Source organism: Mastomys coucha, unplaced genomic scaffold, assembly GCF_008632895.1.
Source record: "Mastomys coucha isolate ucsf_1 unplaced genomic scaffold, UCSF_Mcou_1 pScaffold16, whole genome shotgun sequence".
NCBI lineage: Eukaryota > Metazoa > Chordata > Mammalia > Rodentia > Muridae > Mastomys > Mastomys coucha.
The window spans coordinates 18,053,033-18,069,217 of NW_022196898.1; the positions used below are offsets into that span (position 1 = coordinate 18,053,033).

Sequence of the window (16,185 nt, forward strand, 5' to 3'; positions counted from 1 at the left end):
ATTCCACAAGGAACTCAAGAAGAAGGAAGACCAAAAGGTGGACATTTCATTCCTCCTTAAAAGGGGGATTATTCTTACTTAATAGCTAGTATCAACTTATAAGTGACTACATATCATGTTTGTCCTTCTGGGTCTGGGTGGTCTCACTAAGATTTTTTTTTCAGTTCTATTAATTTGCCTGCAAATTTCACAATATTATTTTTTCCTAATAGCTGAATAATAATGCATTGCATAAATGCACCACATTTTCTTGATTCATTCTTTGGTTAAGGGACATTTAGGTCTTTTCCAGTTTCTGACTATTAAAAATAAAGCCAATATGAACATAGTCAAGTATCCTAACACAAGTGCTCCTGTGGTAGGATGGAGCATCTTTTGAGTATATGCCCAAAAGTGGTATTGCTAGGTCTTCAGGTGTATTGAGTCCCAATTCTATGAGCAACTGCCACTTTGATTTCTATAGTGGTGTATAAGTTTGCACTTCCGCCATCAGTGAAGGTGTATTCCCCTTGTTCCACATGTGCTGTCACTTGTTTTATTGATCTTAGCCATTGTTACAGGTGTAAGATGAAAATTCAATTTGGTTTTGATTTATATTTTTCTCTGATGACTATGGATGTTGACCATTTCTCAGCCATTTGACTTTCCTATTGAGAATTCTCTGAGAATTTGAAAAAAATATTTTTAATTGGTTTATTTGGTTTATTAATGTCTACATTTCTGTGTTATTTGCATATTTTGAATAAATCAAGACCAGATAAACAACTTGAATAAACCTATAACCCTTAAAGAAATAGCCATGAAAAAGTACCCCGCCTTCAATGAAGACTTAACACCAATACTCCTGAAATTATCCCACAAAACAGAAACAAACAAAAAATTCCCAGTTCATTTTACGAGACCACAGTCACCCTGATATCCAAAGCACACAAAGATTCAGCAAAGAAAGAGAATTACAGACCATTTTCTCGTATGAACTAGATACAAACATACTCAACAAAACACTTGCAAACCAAATCTGAAAACACATCAAAAACATCCTCCATCATGATCAAGCAGGCTTTATCCCAGAGATGCAGGGATGGTTCAACATACATAAATCAGTCAATGTAATCCACCATATGAACAAAGTGAAAGAAAAAACACATGATCATCTTATTAGATGCTGAAAAAGCCTTCGGCAAAATCCAACACTCCATCATGATAAAAGTCTTGGAGAGATTAGGGATACTAGAGACATACCTAAACATAATAAAGACAATATACAACAAGCTTATAGCCAACATTAAATTAAATGGAGAAAACTTTAAAGCAATTTCACTAAAATCAGGGACAAGACAAGGCTGTCCACTCACTCCATATCTACTCAGTATAGTACTTGAAATTTTAGTTAGAACAATAAGACAACTGAAGGAGATCAGGAAGATACAAATTGGAAAGGAAAAAGTCAAAGTATTGTTATTTGTAAATGATTTGACATAAGCAACTCCAAAAATTCTACCAAGGAACTCCTAAAGCTGATAAACATCTTCAGTGAAGTGGCTGTATACAACATTAAACTCAAAATAAAATTAGTAGTCTTCCTATATACAAATTAAAGATGAGCTAAGAAAGAAATTAGGGAATGAATTCCCTTCAAAATAGCCATAAATAATATAAAATATCTTGGAGTAACTATAACCAAGCAACTGAAAGGCTTTTATGACAGAAAAGTCAACTGGAGGAAGAAATTAAAGAAGATAACAGAAAATATAAAGTTCCCCCATGTTCTTGGATCAGTAGAATTAACATAGTAAAAATGGCCATCTTACCAAAAGCAATCTACAGCTTGAATGCAATCCTCATCAAAATTCCAACAATTCTTTAAAGATCTTGAAAGAAAAATATTCAATTTTGTATGGAAAAACAAAAACCTAGGATAGACAAAATAATCTTAAACAATAAAAGAACTTCCAAAGGCATCACCATCCATGATTTCATGCTTTACTACATCATAATAAAAACTGCAAGGAATTGGCATAAAAACAGACAAGTTGATCAATTCCCCAAACAGAACACCTATAGTAAAACACTGAAGTCAACAATTAATAAATGGGACCTCATGAAATTGAAAAGCTTCTATAAATCAAAAAACACTATCAGTAGGAGAAATGGCAGCCTACAGAATGAGAAAAGATTTTCATCAACTCCACATCTGATAGAGGACTAGAATTTGACATTTCTTGAACTATTATTCCAGGTTTATAAAGAAATCTCAATTTCATATATTAAGAAAGGTTGAGGAAAGTGTTTGCTTCTTTCTTCCCACTGACCCTACTCATGGATGTCTTTTTAAGTGATTTTTTCTATTTGCCAAAAGACAACACCCTAAAAGCTGCTTACTGATCATCCTGGCTTTTGGCTCCTGACCTTCTCTTCCATTCCTGGGGTGTTTGTTAGATAAACCCTTGCCCTTGCATGATATCTGCTTTCTAAAAGCTTTGTAACTAGAAAGTACCCACATAAGACCAGACTATGTTGTGTCCCAAACCAAAACTCTACATTTTGCCGTGTGTGTATGTGTGTGAGTGTGTACAAGCACATAGGCATGAATGCCATAGAATATGTGTGGAGATAAGAAAATAACTGATGGGAATTGACTCTTTTCTTCCAATATATGGATCTTTTGGATGGAACTCCAGTCATCATGCTTGGCAAAAAGTCCTTGTACTCATTAGACATCTCATTGGCCTGAGTAGTCTATGCTGTCTCATCATAGTTTAAAAATACCTCAAGCTCTCCTACTGTGGTAAACACACACACAGACACATACAGGCACAGACACACACACACACACACACACACACACAGAGAGAGAGAGAGAGAGAGAGAGAGAGAGAGAGAGAGAGAGAGAGAGAGAGAGAGAAATCCTTTTCATTCCTTCTCATTCTCCTTGTGCACTGTTTTTACAGTAAAATATTATAGAACTTACTTGTCTCTACTGCCAGCTGAGGATTCCTTTCCAAATTCCTCCCCCTCAAACAACAGAGTGAAAAAAAAATGTGTGGAAAGGAAAAGATGGCCCTTGAGCTTTCTAGGTTTATACTCAGATCTCCTTATTTCACCCAGTTGCTGATGTTTTAGTGGTATTAGTTTTGTCAAATGATTCCTCTATCCTTTTGGAGTACCCATGTTTACTGTGTTAAGTTTACTGTTGATTGTATTAATAAGCTCCCAACTCAAAGTGAGAAAAATCATAAAATTCCAAGCCAAAAACATTGGTTACTGTAAATAATTAAGGAGATAACACATGCCTTAGCCTTCTCAGTAGTGATAACACATGTGTATGAATAGGCATTAGGATTGTTATGAAGAGCCTTCCAGAGATGAACATTCACACACAGTTTATAGCCACTTGAAAGTCTTTATTCCAGCAGGACGACACTACTTTCAGGTATTGGAGACTCAAGGGTAGCTTTAAATGTTTAGCATAAGAGGTTTTTAAAGTTAAAAAAAAAAAGATACATTCTAATATCGGCAGTTGCTAAGGGAGTTTTGTGCAAGCAAGCTGTTTAACAGAAGCTAAGATATGTTATCTGGGCCATCTTGTCCTTGGGTTCCTAAAATAGAGTTGGGTTATTTTCCACCATATTCTCCATCAAGGAGATCAAATTCTAGTTAAACCTGAAATGACCTCAACAAGAATACAAGATGAAAGCCAGGCACTGGTGGCGCTTACCCTTAATCCCAACACTTGGGAGACAGGGGCAGGCATTATCTGTGAGTTTGAGGCTAGCCTAGTCTACAGAATGAGCTACAGAGTATGGATGGGTAGCCAAGGCTACACAGAGAAACTCTGTCTTGAAAAACAAAAACAAAAACAAGCGAACAAAACAAAAAGAATACAAAAATGGAGGAACCTCTGTACTGTCTTGCCCTGTCACAGGATCAGCATTTTGAGATGTGTCAGACATTTTGCATGAGCTCTATGTGCCATTATTGAAAAGAGGTGGCTTGTGACATGTCCTCAGGTTTTACTAAGGATCTACTCAGTGAGTAGCTAACTTTTTAAGTAGTCTCATATCCACTCTACCCTGGGGGTAGCTGGACCAAATATCAAATTACTGCATAAAGAGTCATTCATTACAAAAATGGAGCAGAATTAATTCTCCCAGGAAAATTCTGAATTTTCCCAACAGTAGTTAAAACTCTACAAAGAAATCCTCAAAAGTGTTGATGATTTGGAAATGAGACATCTGAAACAAATATTCAAGGAGCTTTTGACAGGTAAGGTGGAAAGCAGAAGTTTTATCAAGTCTTCAGAGAGCAATGCTTTGTGGCATTCGATAGGAAGAAGGATCACTCAGAAGATGTTAATGCTGTAGATCACTCAGGAGATGTGGGATCAAATGGACTGTGATTGAAAGGCCAATGTCCAGGATGTTTCATATTGTAACTACCAGCCACGGATAGCAACCAAATATTTGAACTGGCTGGAAAAATTTGAACTGTGCAGTAAGCATCAAGTGTATAGTGAGATTTTGAAAGTTAACAAAAAGGAAGTATATTAAATTACATGCTCATTTAAAAATGAGTAATGTACATGAAAGTTTAAATATAATAAAAACATGTTACCTACTTGCATGAATTCTCAAAAATATATAAATAATTTATATTAAAATAAATTATATAATAGAACATATTGAATTTAATAATGTAACTACATTAATTTTTACTGTTATTATTTTCTTTTAATATGACTAGTAGAAAATGTTCAGTTGTGTATGTAAGATTTTACAGTATATGTATGTATACTGTAATATTTTTATAGTAGTTAACCACAAATTTTCTAACAAATTATTGTAAACTAAATGGCTTAAACCAATACAGATTCACCCTCTTACAGTACTGGAAGTCACCAAGGAATCTAAGAAAGACTCTTTCTTTCTTCCTTTCCCTCTTTCTTTCTTTCTTTCTTTCTTTCTTTCTTTCTTCCTTCCTTCCTTCCTTTCTTTCTTTCTTTCTTTCTTTCTTCCTTTTGTAGCATCTGCAGGCGACCTGTGTCATCTGTTCTATGGTCTTTGCCGCAATCTTCAGAGTCTCATAGATGTCAACAGAGTCTTCAGATTGTTCTTTATCTCTTACCTCTACCTCTTTCACCTCTACTGTGGTGTCTCCTCCTCTTGCCTCACCTCCCTCCTTATAAAGATGTCTATGGTTGTATTTTGATCCTCCAAGTAATCTAGCATGAGGTCCCCATCTCAAGGATCATTGACAAGGCCATGTGGATATGGATTTTTATTTGGATGGGCATCTTGCCTAGTACAGTATTTGTGTGTTCTGGATAACCCACGTGGGTTATCCTTGTCCCTTCCGTACTGCATAAGTGGATTCAGGAAGAAGAAACTCACAATCTTATTAGTTCAATATCACAATGCCCAGCATTGGGCCTAAGAACTCAGTGCATTTTTAACATTTGTTTTGTTTGGTTTTGGGTTTTTTGTGGTGGTGGAACATGAGCCCAGGGCTTTGGGACCATTTGGCAGCCACTCTATCATGAAGCTATGTTTCCAGCCCTAAGTCTGACTTTCATATAGATTCAATAGAGTGTCCAAAGACCTTGTGACTATAAATATTTCAGACTATAAACAATCCAGGAATTGGTAAGATGGTTCAGTGTACAAAGCTGCTTGTTTCTGAGCCTGACAACCTGAGTTCAATACTGGGATCTGCATGGTAGAAGAGAACTGACTCTCACATGGTGACCTCTGACTTTCACATGCATGCCAAAGAAGGAAGGAAGGGAGAGAGGGAAGAAAGGAGGAAGAATAAAAGAAAACCAAAATCCTGGGCCCTAATTTAAGAGCTGTGTCATGCTCCTCAGTCAGTTCCCTCCATTCCTTGGTAGATAGTTAGTGATAATTTGAGGGATAAAACCTCAGCAGATTTGTACAGTTCAAATACAGCATAATTAAGCTGCAGGGCTTATCAGTATCCTTTGGAAGAATTTAATTTTTAAAACTATTTTTACATTTATTATACAAATATGTTGGGGGAATTCCTCCACCTAAACTTTTGTGGGATGACTGGCACCAGTCTAGACTCCAGGAGCTCACATAGTAGAGAAATCAGATACAAACACCAGGGATAGCCATCCCAGATAGGAAGTAAAAGGCACACTGGCAACCATGAGTCAGGAAGGAGTGACTCCAGTCTGTGAAGATCCTCTTACACCAAAGTGATGAAAAATAGAGATCACTCCTTGGAGGAAGGGTAGTAGCTCAGGTACTCTCGGATGCTGTGGTGAAATACCCTGATACAAGCTACTTAAAGGAGAGAGGACTGATTTGGGTTCACAGTTGCAGAGGGATACAGTACGTCATGGCAGGGAGGACATGACAACCAGCAGAGAAAATCTGGTGGCAGGATCCGGAGACTGGATGGTCACATTCCTGGAACAGGGCATAAGCAGGAGTTAGGGCCGACCTATAAAGCTTCAAGGCCTGCCTGCCCCTCAGAGACCCACTTCCTAAAGGTTCCACCACCTTTCCAAATAGTGTCAGTAGCTAGGGACAACATATTCAAATGCATGAGAGCATAGGGGACATTTCACATTCAAATGACCATAAAGATATGAGCTGGGTCTTGAAGACTTGAAATGAATCTTAAGCATTAAATCTAACATCTGCATCCATACCCTGACTTAAATCTCATTTAAGAGTCACAATTTAAAAGCTTTGAGTTTTCCTTTTTTCATTTCTTAAACATTAACCTTGGAGGTTAGATCATTGGAGGAAGTAAGGACACAGAAAATGAGGGCAAAGGGAAAGAAAGAAAAAGCATGTATATTATTGCAGCCCCCACACTTCCTGTCGACAGTATAAAACTTAGATTTGAGAAACGCAACTATATACTAGCTTGTCAAAATAACAGAAACTGGCCAATTTTCGAGAGTATTGGAGGCACATGATCTAACTTATACATTTCAAAACATTCAAGATTCTGCAATGGTCTAAATATACCACCAATGTGGTGCATTTACATATTCATAAATTATACATGGGCACATTATCCTCCTATCTATGCGTTCATCTCTCCATCTATTAAACAGCAACTTTATCCTGAGGATTCTACCAAGATTCCGGTTGGAGGAATTTGTGAGGATAACCATGTCACAATTATTAATTAAGCATCTCTAAGTACTGGCATTTCCAGAGCCCACACAGACATCCTGCTTCACACTTGGCCTTGTATTTGGAACTCACAGATGACTGGACAGCAATTTGTCCCAACTGGCAAGAGGAATGAACACAAGACGCATGTGCTGAACTGAATGGTAAAGCCTGGGCTAGAATTGGAGCTCTTCGACTATCTAGAATAGAAAAACGTGCCTCTGTTCTCATAGCTACTGAAAAGTCTCATGGACTACTTATTAGATAAAATAAAGGATGTCCCCACAAATGGTACTGAGTGTTTTTACAACAAAAATTGTAAGGTTAGAGAGAAGGGGCTCACTCCTGTGGAAATTCTGCTTGTTCAAGACATAATCTCAGTGATGTGAAAGGTTATAAATAACCTTTGTTTAATTTTTTTGAGAATAATAGGATCTGGCTTCCTTTACAGGGAACTGAGAGAAGTGTAAAGGCCTGTTGGTCTCCACCTGACTCAAACTGTGACTGAAAGTCAATTGGTCCTTCCAGTGAGATGGCTTTCCTCTTCAGAATCAGAACTAGTGGCCGACAGAGTCTAAGGCCGGACTCCCACAAGCGCTTTCTGTAATCACGTGGGCTTCTGGAGACTGTAGCAAATATAACATTGTGCCACATCTCACAGACAGAAATCAGGGCAGTCTGAAAAACCGCACCTCTGACCTGAAAACCCTCTCGATGTGAGTCATGCTCTCCCTATCACCTAACACTAAGCCATGCTGATAGCATTTTTATGGACAAATATCACAATTAGTGTGGAGAACTTCTGTTTCTGGGCACACACGATAGGCACGCTGTGATGTCTCTCCCTCGCTGTGCGTACACATAACAATCCTGGCTATTACCCATAAAGCAAAGAAGGCAGGGTGACTGAGACCAATGGATTCTCGGGGAGGGTTTCCTCCTTGCCCCATAAGTTCCAGACTTAAAGATAAAGAAAATGAGAGCCAAGAAACACCAATGGATGCAGGAAAATCTCAACAGATATCTGATTTCTTTGACCAATGGAAAACTTGTAATATTTAGACAATATTCTCATTACTGTAGTCTGATACTGCTGAGAAAGCCATCCAGGCCTAATCATACTAACACATGAGTCCAGATCTCCACATTAGAGTGCTGCAGGAAACCAAGTAAGGAACCAGAAAGTCCACACTGGCCAACAAGCAACCAGTGTGCCATCACCATCGCCACAGTGACTTCAGACATCAGTGTGCCCCCTGTGGTATCAAACATCAGACATCAGTGTGCCCTGAACCTGTGATGTCAGACACGTCTGCATAAAGAGCCTTCCTTTATCTCACCTGGAAGATAATTCTAAAACTCATAATGGAAAGGGAAAAGAACTCAAATATTTAAAACAGTTTCTAAAGCAAAAATAAAATCTCTTGGATTTTAACATAGTGTTTAGCTAAGTAATCAAGAATAAAGCTGGCTGAGGGAGACATATAAATCAAGGAATGTAAATCTTCAATTATCCCAAATAAAAGACTTAAATTTAAAAAAATACTGTGCTATAGCCTGTTTAAATGAGGCTCATTTAATATTATTTTCTTTGTATGAATTTTTATGTATGTACAGGAAATATGTATTTCCTCTAAATAATCTTCTCTCTAAATAATCTTCACACACTGGAGAAATCACTACTTTTTAAATTAAAGCTGAATTATAGGCCATATTTATATAATTTTTACCATCACATTTTGAAATATTTGTTTATTTATTTATTTATTTGGAGAGAGTGTTCGTGTGTGTGTGTGTGTGTGTGTGTGTGTGTGTGTGTGCGCGTGTGTGTGTGCGTGTGCACTCTACAATGCGCCTGTGATACTTGAAAGACAACAGCAGGGTCAGCCCTCCCTTTCCACCTTGATGAGACAGTATTTCTCACGTTCTTTGCTCCTCCAGGCTGCCTAGCCAGTGAGAATCTAGAAATTCTCCTATCTCTTTCCATCTCCAGGTAGGGATACTCTGAAACTATAGATGCTCACACTACTATATCTGGCTTTTACTTAGAACTAAGGATTTAAACTCAGGGTGCCTTGCAAAGCCTATTGAGCCATCTCCTCAACCCACATTTAAAAATATTTTGAGTATGATTTCTAAAACAATGCAAATGCAAAGTCTCTGATTTTTCAACTGTTTTAGATAATTTGCATAATTTTATAATCTGACAAAATAACAATTTGAAAACTCAGAAATAAGAGCTCTATTTACAGTTGTACTCTGAAATGTAACCATGTGTGCTCCAGCAAGACTTAAAACTCAATTGCTTGTGGCATCAATAAAAAAAAAATAACCTTAATATACCCAGTGCTATGTTTTAAATTTTATATACATTTGTGGCGTTCATATGGCAAATACTTCTTAAGGATACTGTCTGTGTTAAGAGTCTCTTGAGTAACAGAAGTAATAAATTGGCATATATTACACAGGGAATTCATTAGCTTATCTGACATAATAGAAGTTGGATAGTCCTACAGTGACTGTCAGCAGGCTGGAGAGGCTGAGAATCTGGTCTCTCAGTTCATGAAGCTAGTCCCATTCTGGCAATTGTGGTCTAAAGTATTTAGTTAGTTAGTTAGTTAGTTAGTTAGTTAGTTAACTTTTATTTATTTTTGTTTGTTTGCACCTTTTATTCTTCTCTCATATAGTGCATCTCCACTGCAGTTTTACCCTCCCTCTTCTCCTCTGAGACCCTCCCTCCCATACTTTCTCCCCTCCCCCAGATCCACTCATCCTCCTTCATGTCTCTGCAAAGAAGAGGCCTCCAGGCCTCCCACGGATATCAAACACACATGGTATATCAAGTTTCAGTAATACTAGGCACTAGACAACCTAGCCAGAGGACCAGGGTTCTAAAAACAAGCAAGAGTCTGAGACAGCCCCCACTGCCAGTGTCCCACAAGGAGTCCCACCAAAAGAGCAAGCTACCTGACCATAACATATAGGTAGAGGGCCTAGGTCAGCCCCACGCAGCCTCCTTGATTACAAATCCAGTCAGGTTAGTTGATTTTGTGGGGTTTGATGTGATGTCCACTTCTCCTCTGGCTTTTGCAACCCTTCCTTCCTATCTTCCACAGGGTTCCCCGAGCTCAGCCTGGAGGATTTCTAGATAGCCCCAGATCTTCCATGCATATAGAAAGGTAGAAGTTGGGTTCCAACGTAGGCAGATGATCACAGCAGCAGTAGCAGCGATAAGGTAGATGCATTCAACATAAAAAGAAAGGCAGCCAGGTAAAGCAGCCCTGCTCATCCTTCTTCATGTCTGGATCACTACAGAAAGGTGATGTCGACTCTAGGGAAGAGAAAATATCCTCATAGGTCAGTCTGGGGATGTGTTTTAGTGGATCTTGGATCTAATCAAGTTACAACCAAAATTGACCACTCTCAAACTCTCAAAACTCTCAAAACTCATAGCCATTATTCTTTCTTTCATTCAATATTATTTTTATTCCCTTATTTTTCTTTTGAGGTAGGTCTTACTATGCAGCTTGAACCGTTCTGAAACTCACTATTGTTAGCTACCAGCGCCAACGTTAAAGAAAGGGTTATTCTGGGAAATGGAGTTAGAAGGAAAAGCAATGGTAAGAGAGAGTTTGGGAGAATATAGGGTGGCCAAACGTATACCTGTCCACATGGAAGGTTTAAAATTAGACGGGAGTTTTGATCGCTCAGCCATCTTCAATTTAACGCCCTGTTTGTTACAAGCCAACAGGTAGAATAGGTGAGGTAAAACCCCTCCCACAAGTTCGTCAGCATGCCGGCCCAATCAGCGGCTTCTTTTGGTCTCTGTAGAGGTGGGACTTCCGATGTCACTGGAACCAGGAGCGAGACGTAGCAAATAGTAGGAGGTGGGCAGAGAGGTATGGTTATGAGAGGCAGGCCTCAAGCCAGGAGGGTTACAACTATTGTAGGCCAGCATTAACCTTGAACTCATAAAGACCCACTTACCCCAATCCCCATCATGCCCGGCAAAGCCATTATTCTTAACATATGATAACTCATTTTATCTGAAGTAAGTTTGTAAAATGCAAATTGATGTTCATTAATATGGCTGGTGATCATGATTTTCTGATGCAAATATATATTCAGTTTTTGCTTTGACTTGCTATGCACATCTCCCAGGTGTTTAATTCAGTTTTTACTGTTAATACAGTGTTTTGTTGACATGTAAACACTCCATTTACTTAAGCATGTTCATACCCTCTGGCAATATTTCCGGAAAAAAATGTATAATATTGCTCTTCAAATACTATTCACACAGACACCAAACTTCTGCACAGCACTTTAGGATGTAAAAACATATTTACATTAAATGCTGTATTTGATGTGCCCACAGCCTCCCAGCTGGAAACCACTAGAACACTTTTTTTTTTTTTCTGAGATGAAAGGGACTCTCCCAACATCACTCATAGTAACACATAACAAAGACTCTAACCAAGGTGGCAGAGCCACAGGTCTAGTGACCTTCCGGTCACCAAACTTAACAGTGAGCTGTGAGTGGTCAGACACACAAAGTCAAAGTGGCCCAAATTATTGATGACTATTCCTGCAGTGGTTGTAGTCAAGAGGAGACAACACTGACAGTCATATGCCATTGTTTCTTTTGTTTTTATTTTATTTTGTTGTTGTTGTTCTTTGGGGTTTTTTGTTTGTTTGTTTGGTTGGTTGGTTGGTTTGGTTTGGTTTTCAAGACAGGGTTTCTCTGTATAGCCCTGGCTGTCCTGAACTCACTCTGTAGATCAGGCTGGCCTCAAACTCAGAAATCCGCCTGCCTCTGCCTCCCAAGTGCTGGGATTAAAGGTGTTTCATCAGCTAAACATTATAGGGGGTGCTTAACTAAGACATGGGCTTTGCAAACATGGATAGCAGGCAGCCACCTTGCCATCAACTAAAAGGGAGAGCTATCCTTAAAGCCAGAGCATGACATTGGAGAAAGCTGAGGAAAGATATGCATGTGAAAATGCTTCAGTAATTGCTTCAAAATATGAGGTACTGTTTTATAATTTAAATCCCCCTGAGCCTTGGCGTTAATCAGCTAGGTGCTGAAATCAGTCACTGAATACATTGTATAGCCCTACTTCTCACTGGAAGAAATGGTACGTGTCATAAGGAAATAATTCCACTAGTCTGTGTGTGGTTTCAATCACTGCTGAGTTCTCTTCTCTACTCATCAGAGCTCTTGTGTCCTCATTATTTGCATTCTTAACATGCCAGTTGCCTCTCCATTCTCTGGCTGAGCACCTCTTCTCTGAAGTGTCCAGGGAATACATAATTGTCCATGCCCAGCCTATAGATCAAGCTCCAATCTAATTTGCAAAAGCTAGTAAATACACAGTAGGTTGCGCACGCCGCAGATCTTGTGTTGCAGTGATTAAGTTATCTGATTCTGGCTTTCACCACCCCACCCCCCGCCCTGTTTTCCACTTAACATTCTTCACACTCGTACTTCACAGCAAGTACTTACTAGGGCATTTCTGGGTTTTGAGCACTACTTCATCTTCTCTTTAAAAAGCAGTCACAAAAATCTTGTATTATTCAGAAGTCTAGCGATTAGTTACCTCTTTTTCAAGACACAGGTGCCATCCTGTTGAGGAGGAGATGGCTGTGTGTGACACACTGGGTCCTTCATCTTTCCTTCTGGAGATGTGGCAGAGCCATGTGCTCTGACAGAAGAGAATAAGGCGAGTCTGAGTGTCTTAGAGTCTCTGTTGCTGTGATGAAACACTTTGATCAAAAGCAATACTGGAAAGAAAGGGTTACAGGTCCATCTTTGAGGGATGCCAAGATAGGAGCTTGAAGTAGAAACCACGAACAGAAGCACCTTCCTGGCTTGCTTAGTGTATTGGTTACTTTTTCTATCACTGTGATATAGCACCATGACCAAGGAAGCTTTTAGAAGAAAGGGTTCATTTGGGGCTTACAGTCTCAGAGAGATAGAAGCCCATCCATATCTTGGCAGAGAGCATGGCAGCAGGCAGGCAGGCATGGCACTAGAGCAGTAGCTTGGAGCTCGTGTGTCTACCCACAGCAGGAAGCACAGCATACACTGGGAATGGCACAAGTTTTAAAACTGGTGACACATCTCCTTCAAAAAAGACCACATCTCCTAATCCTTCCAAACAGTTTTACTCATTGGGGACCAAGTATTCAAACATATCCGTGTATGGAGGCCATTTTCATTCAAACCACCACATTCCACTCCTTGGCCATTATAGGCTCATGGGCTCATGACCATATCATAATGCAAAGTGCATTTATTTCCAATTTCAAAAGTCCACATGGTCATTTACATTCTCAACAATGCTTCAATGTACAAAGTTTCTTCTGAGACTTAAAACCATCTCTTAATTATAAACCTCTATAAAACCAAACAGCAAGCTTTGTGACTGCAATACACTTCACTCTCAGGCTGGTTCTGTGCAAGACTTCATTGGCATATATCTCATGGCTCTGGCATGTCAAACATTTTAGGGTCTCCAGTGCAATCCAAGCTTCACTTTCACAGCTTGATGCAATGATCTCATGTGACCTCTTACCTTCTAGGGGCCTTCATGCAGGGACTACCCTGCAACATGGGCCATGAGCCCATGAGCCTGCAACATGTTCCCTGGCTTCAGTGGCTCTCTTAAACCATGGAGGATGATTTCACAATCCCTTAATTCACTTATCCTTAGTAACTCTAAAGCCAAAATCACATAGACAGTACCTGCCAAATTTGGCTCCTCACTTGGGATAGAGCCAGTGACCTTTGATCCAAATTTGCAGCAGATTGTCTTTGTTGTTGCGTTTTAGAAGGAAAACATATTGAAGTGAGAAGCTTAGGTGGATGGAGTCTCCCTGAGGGCATCTCTCTCTTTATTCCAATTTAGAGCAGGCCTTTCTTTAATCTCAACTCTTTCAACATAAGTACTGGCTCCAACACTAAATTTCCTAGTGGTGTTCTTTTTCTCTTCATACTGTACATCTTGTATTTCTTTCTGCCCCAGTTGCTCTTTTTCAATGTGGGCACTGCATACCCACATGACAGAGTCAGTACTAGGTTGTCTTGAGATTTCTTCCTCTTAAGAAGTTAGCCCAATTACCTTTTAGCTTTGCCTTGGTCAGAGTCTTAGGGCAAAGGAAAACATCAACCATTGTTTGCCAGAATATCATAAAAACAACTCTCCAGCCCGGTTGCTGATGTTGTCCCTTTCTGAAACTTCTTGAACTAGGCCTCAGTAACCCCATAGCCCACATAGCTACTGTCTTCCAAGCACCAATAAGGAGAATCTGTTAAGCTCTGTTACACCATTTAATTTCTTTCCTACAAAGTCCTAATGTCTTCTACATCCCTCCAAACAACAGCACATAACAGGAGCCCACTTCCTGTCAGCAACTCTATATTGGTTACCTTTCCTTTGCTGTGATAAAACACCATGACTAAAATGACTTACAAAAAAGAAAAAATTTCACTGGATTAGAATTTGCAGCAATGAGAGCAAAGGTATGACAGCAGGAACAGCTAAAAACTTATATCTTGGTCCACAAGCAGGAAGCAGAGAAATCACCCTGGAAATGGTATGAGTCTTTTGAAATCTCTAAACCAATGAAACACATTCCCACATTCCCTCCTAACAAAACCAAATACCCTGATCCTTTCCAAACAGTTTCACGAACTGGAGACCAAATATGTAAACACATAAGCCTATGTGGGGTTGGAGGGTACATTTTCATTCAAACTACAGCACTTCACTACCTCTCTCATACAGCTCAGGCCCAACTGCCTAGGGATGGCTCTGCCCATAGTGGGCAAGGCCCTTCAATATCAATTAGCAATCAAGAAAATGACCTACAGACATGCCCATAGGCTAATCTGAAGAATGTGATTCTTCAATTGAAGGTCTATATTCTCAGATATCTCTAGGTTTGTGTTAGGTTGACCAAAACTAACCAACATACCATGAAAAGTCTTTTAGTATTAACATTATTCCAAAAGGCCCAAATTTATATTGGTATCAAAGTCTTTCACAATTCTCATTCAGTAAAAATACTGAAATATATTTATAGTGGGACTGAAGAACTTTTGTCATCATAGCCAACAGCTTAAATCAGAAACATTGTAATAGTTGTCTCTAACCTATCCTGAGTTTGAGGTCAAACCTTGTGTTTCCTCTCCAGTCCATTGGACAGATGGGGGCAAATACAGACCCATCAGGCTGATCTATGGATGCTGAAAGAACCTATCATGTCCTGGAATTAGGATTTCTAAGTTGGATGCTGGGAAGGAGTCCATGTACTTAGCAACACCACCAAAACATACATTGTGTTTATACCAAGAAAAAATGTTTAATAGTGTAAATAATTATTTTGATAGTATTTATATTATTAATGTTATGTTTTCCCTAGTGACAAATGCAAGATATGTGGAAGAAAGAAAGCAATTCTAATTATTTAAATATAAGAGACATATTTTCAAATTTTGTAGGCAATTTGCATATATAGAGATATACAAAATAATGAAACTTTGCCCAGCAAACACAATTGACTCATTTTGAAATATATAAACTAGTGAAACTGTGCTCTAGATAATAAGGAGCCTCCAAATTTAATCCCTACATTCCAGCAGTAGCCTGTCCTGGGTATTTTTTAGAAATGTTAAAAACTCTCAGCTTCCATATATCATGTATTCAATAGCCCTGACACACACCCATGCTAGGGAGTCATTGCTCTGTGGAAAGGATGAACAGCTCTCCTTGAATGCTAAACTCTACTCTCCTAGCCTCCTTACTTGCCTTGACTCCAGACACATTTCCCATTCACTGTCACCCCTGGATGCTGTCTCTCAGAACAATGGACCTGGACACGTACTTCATCACTGTTCCCCCAGTACATATGCAATCAACTGGCACAAGGTCTCCATGCCCTTGCTCAAATGTTGTCCTGCTGAGCTCTGTCCCTACACACCTACAGGAATGGTGACCTGTCCCACTCCCCCTGACATCCTTTCTCAGACTTT

The 16,185-nt window shown here is 39.2% G+C and overlaps 1 protein-coding gene and 1 long non-coding RNA gene across 3 annotated transcripts in view; one reads left to right on the forward strand and one right to left on the reverse strand.

Moving 5' to 3' along the window:
• LOC116092976 (IQCJ-SCHIP1 readthrough transcript protein) overlaps positions 1 to 16,185 on the forward strand; it is a 764,408-nt gene that overhangs the window by 437,794 nt on the left and 310,429 nt on the right. The gene's annotated exons all lie outside the window — the stretch shown is intronic.
• Positions 9,506 to 10,947, reverse strand: LOC116092978. Its single transcript, XR_004119578.1, has 2 exons — positions 10,815 to 10,947; positions 9,506 to 10,482 (listed from the first exon to the last, which is right to left on the reverse strand). It is a non-coding gene; the product is annotated as an uncharacterized LOC116092978 (long non-coding RNA).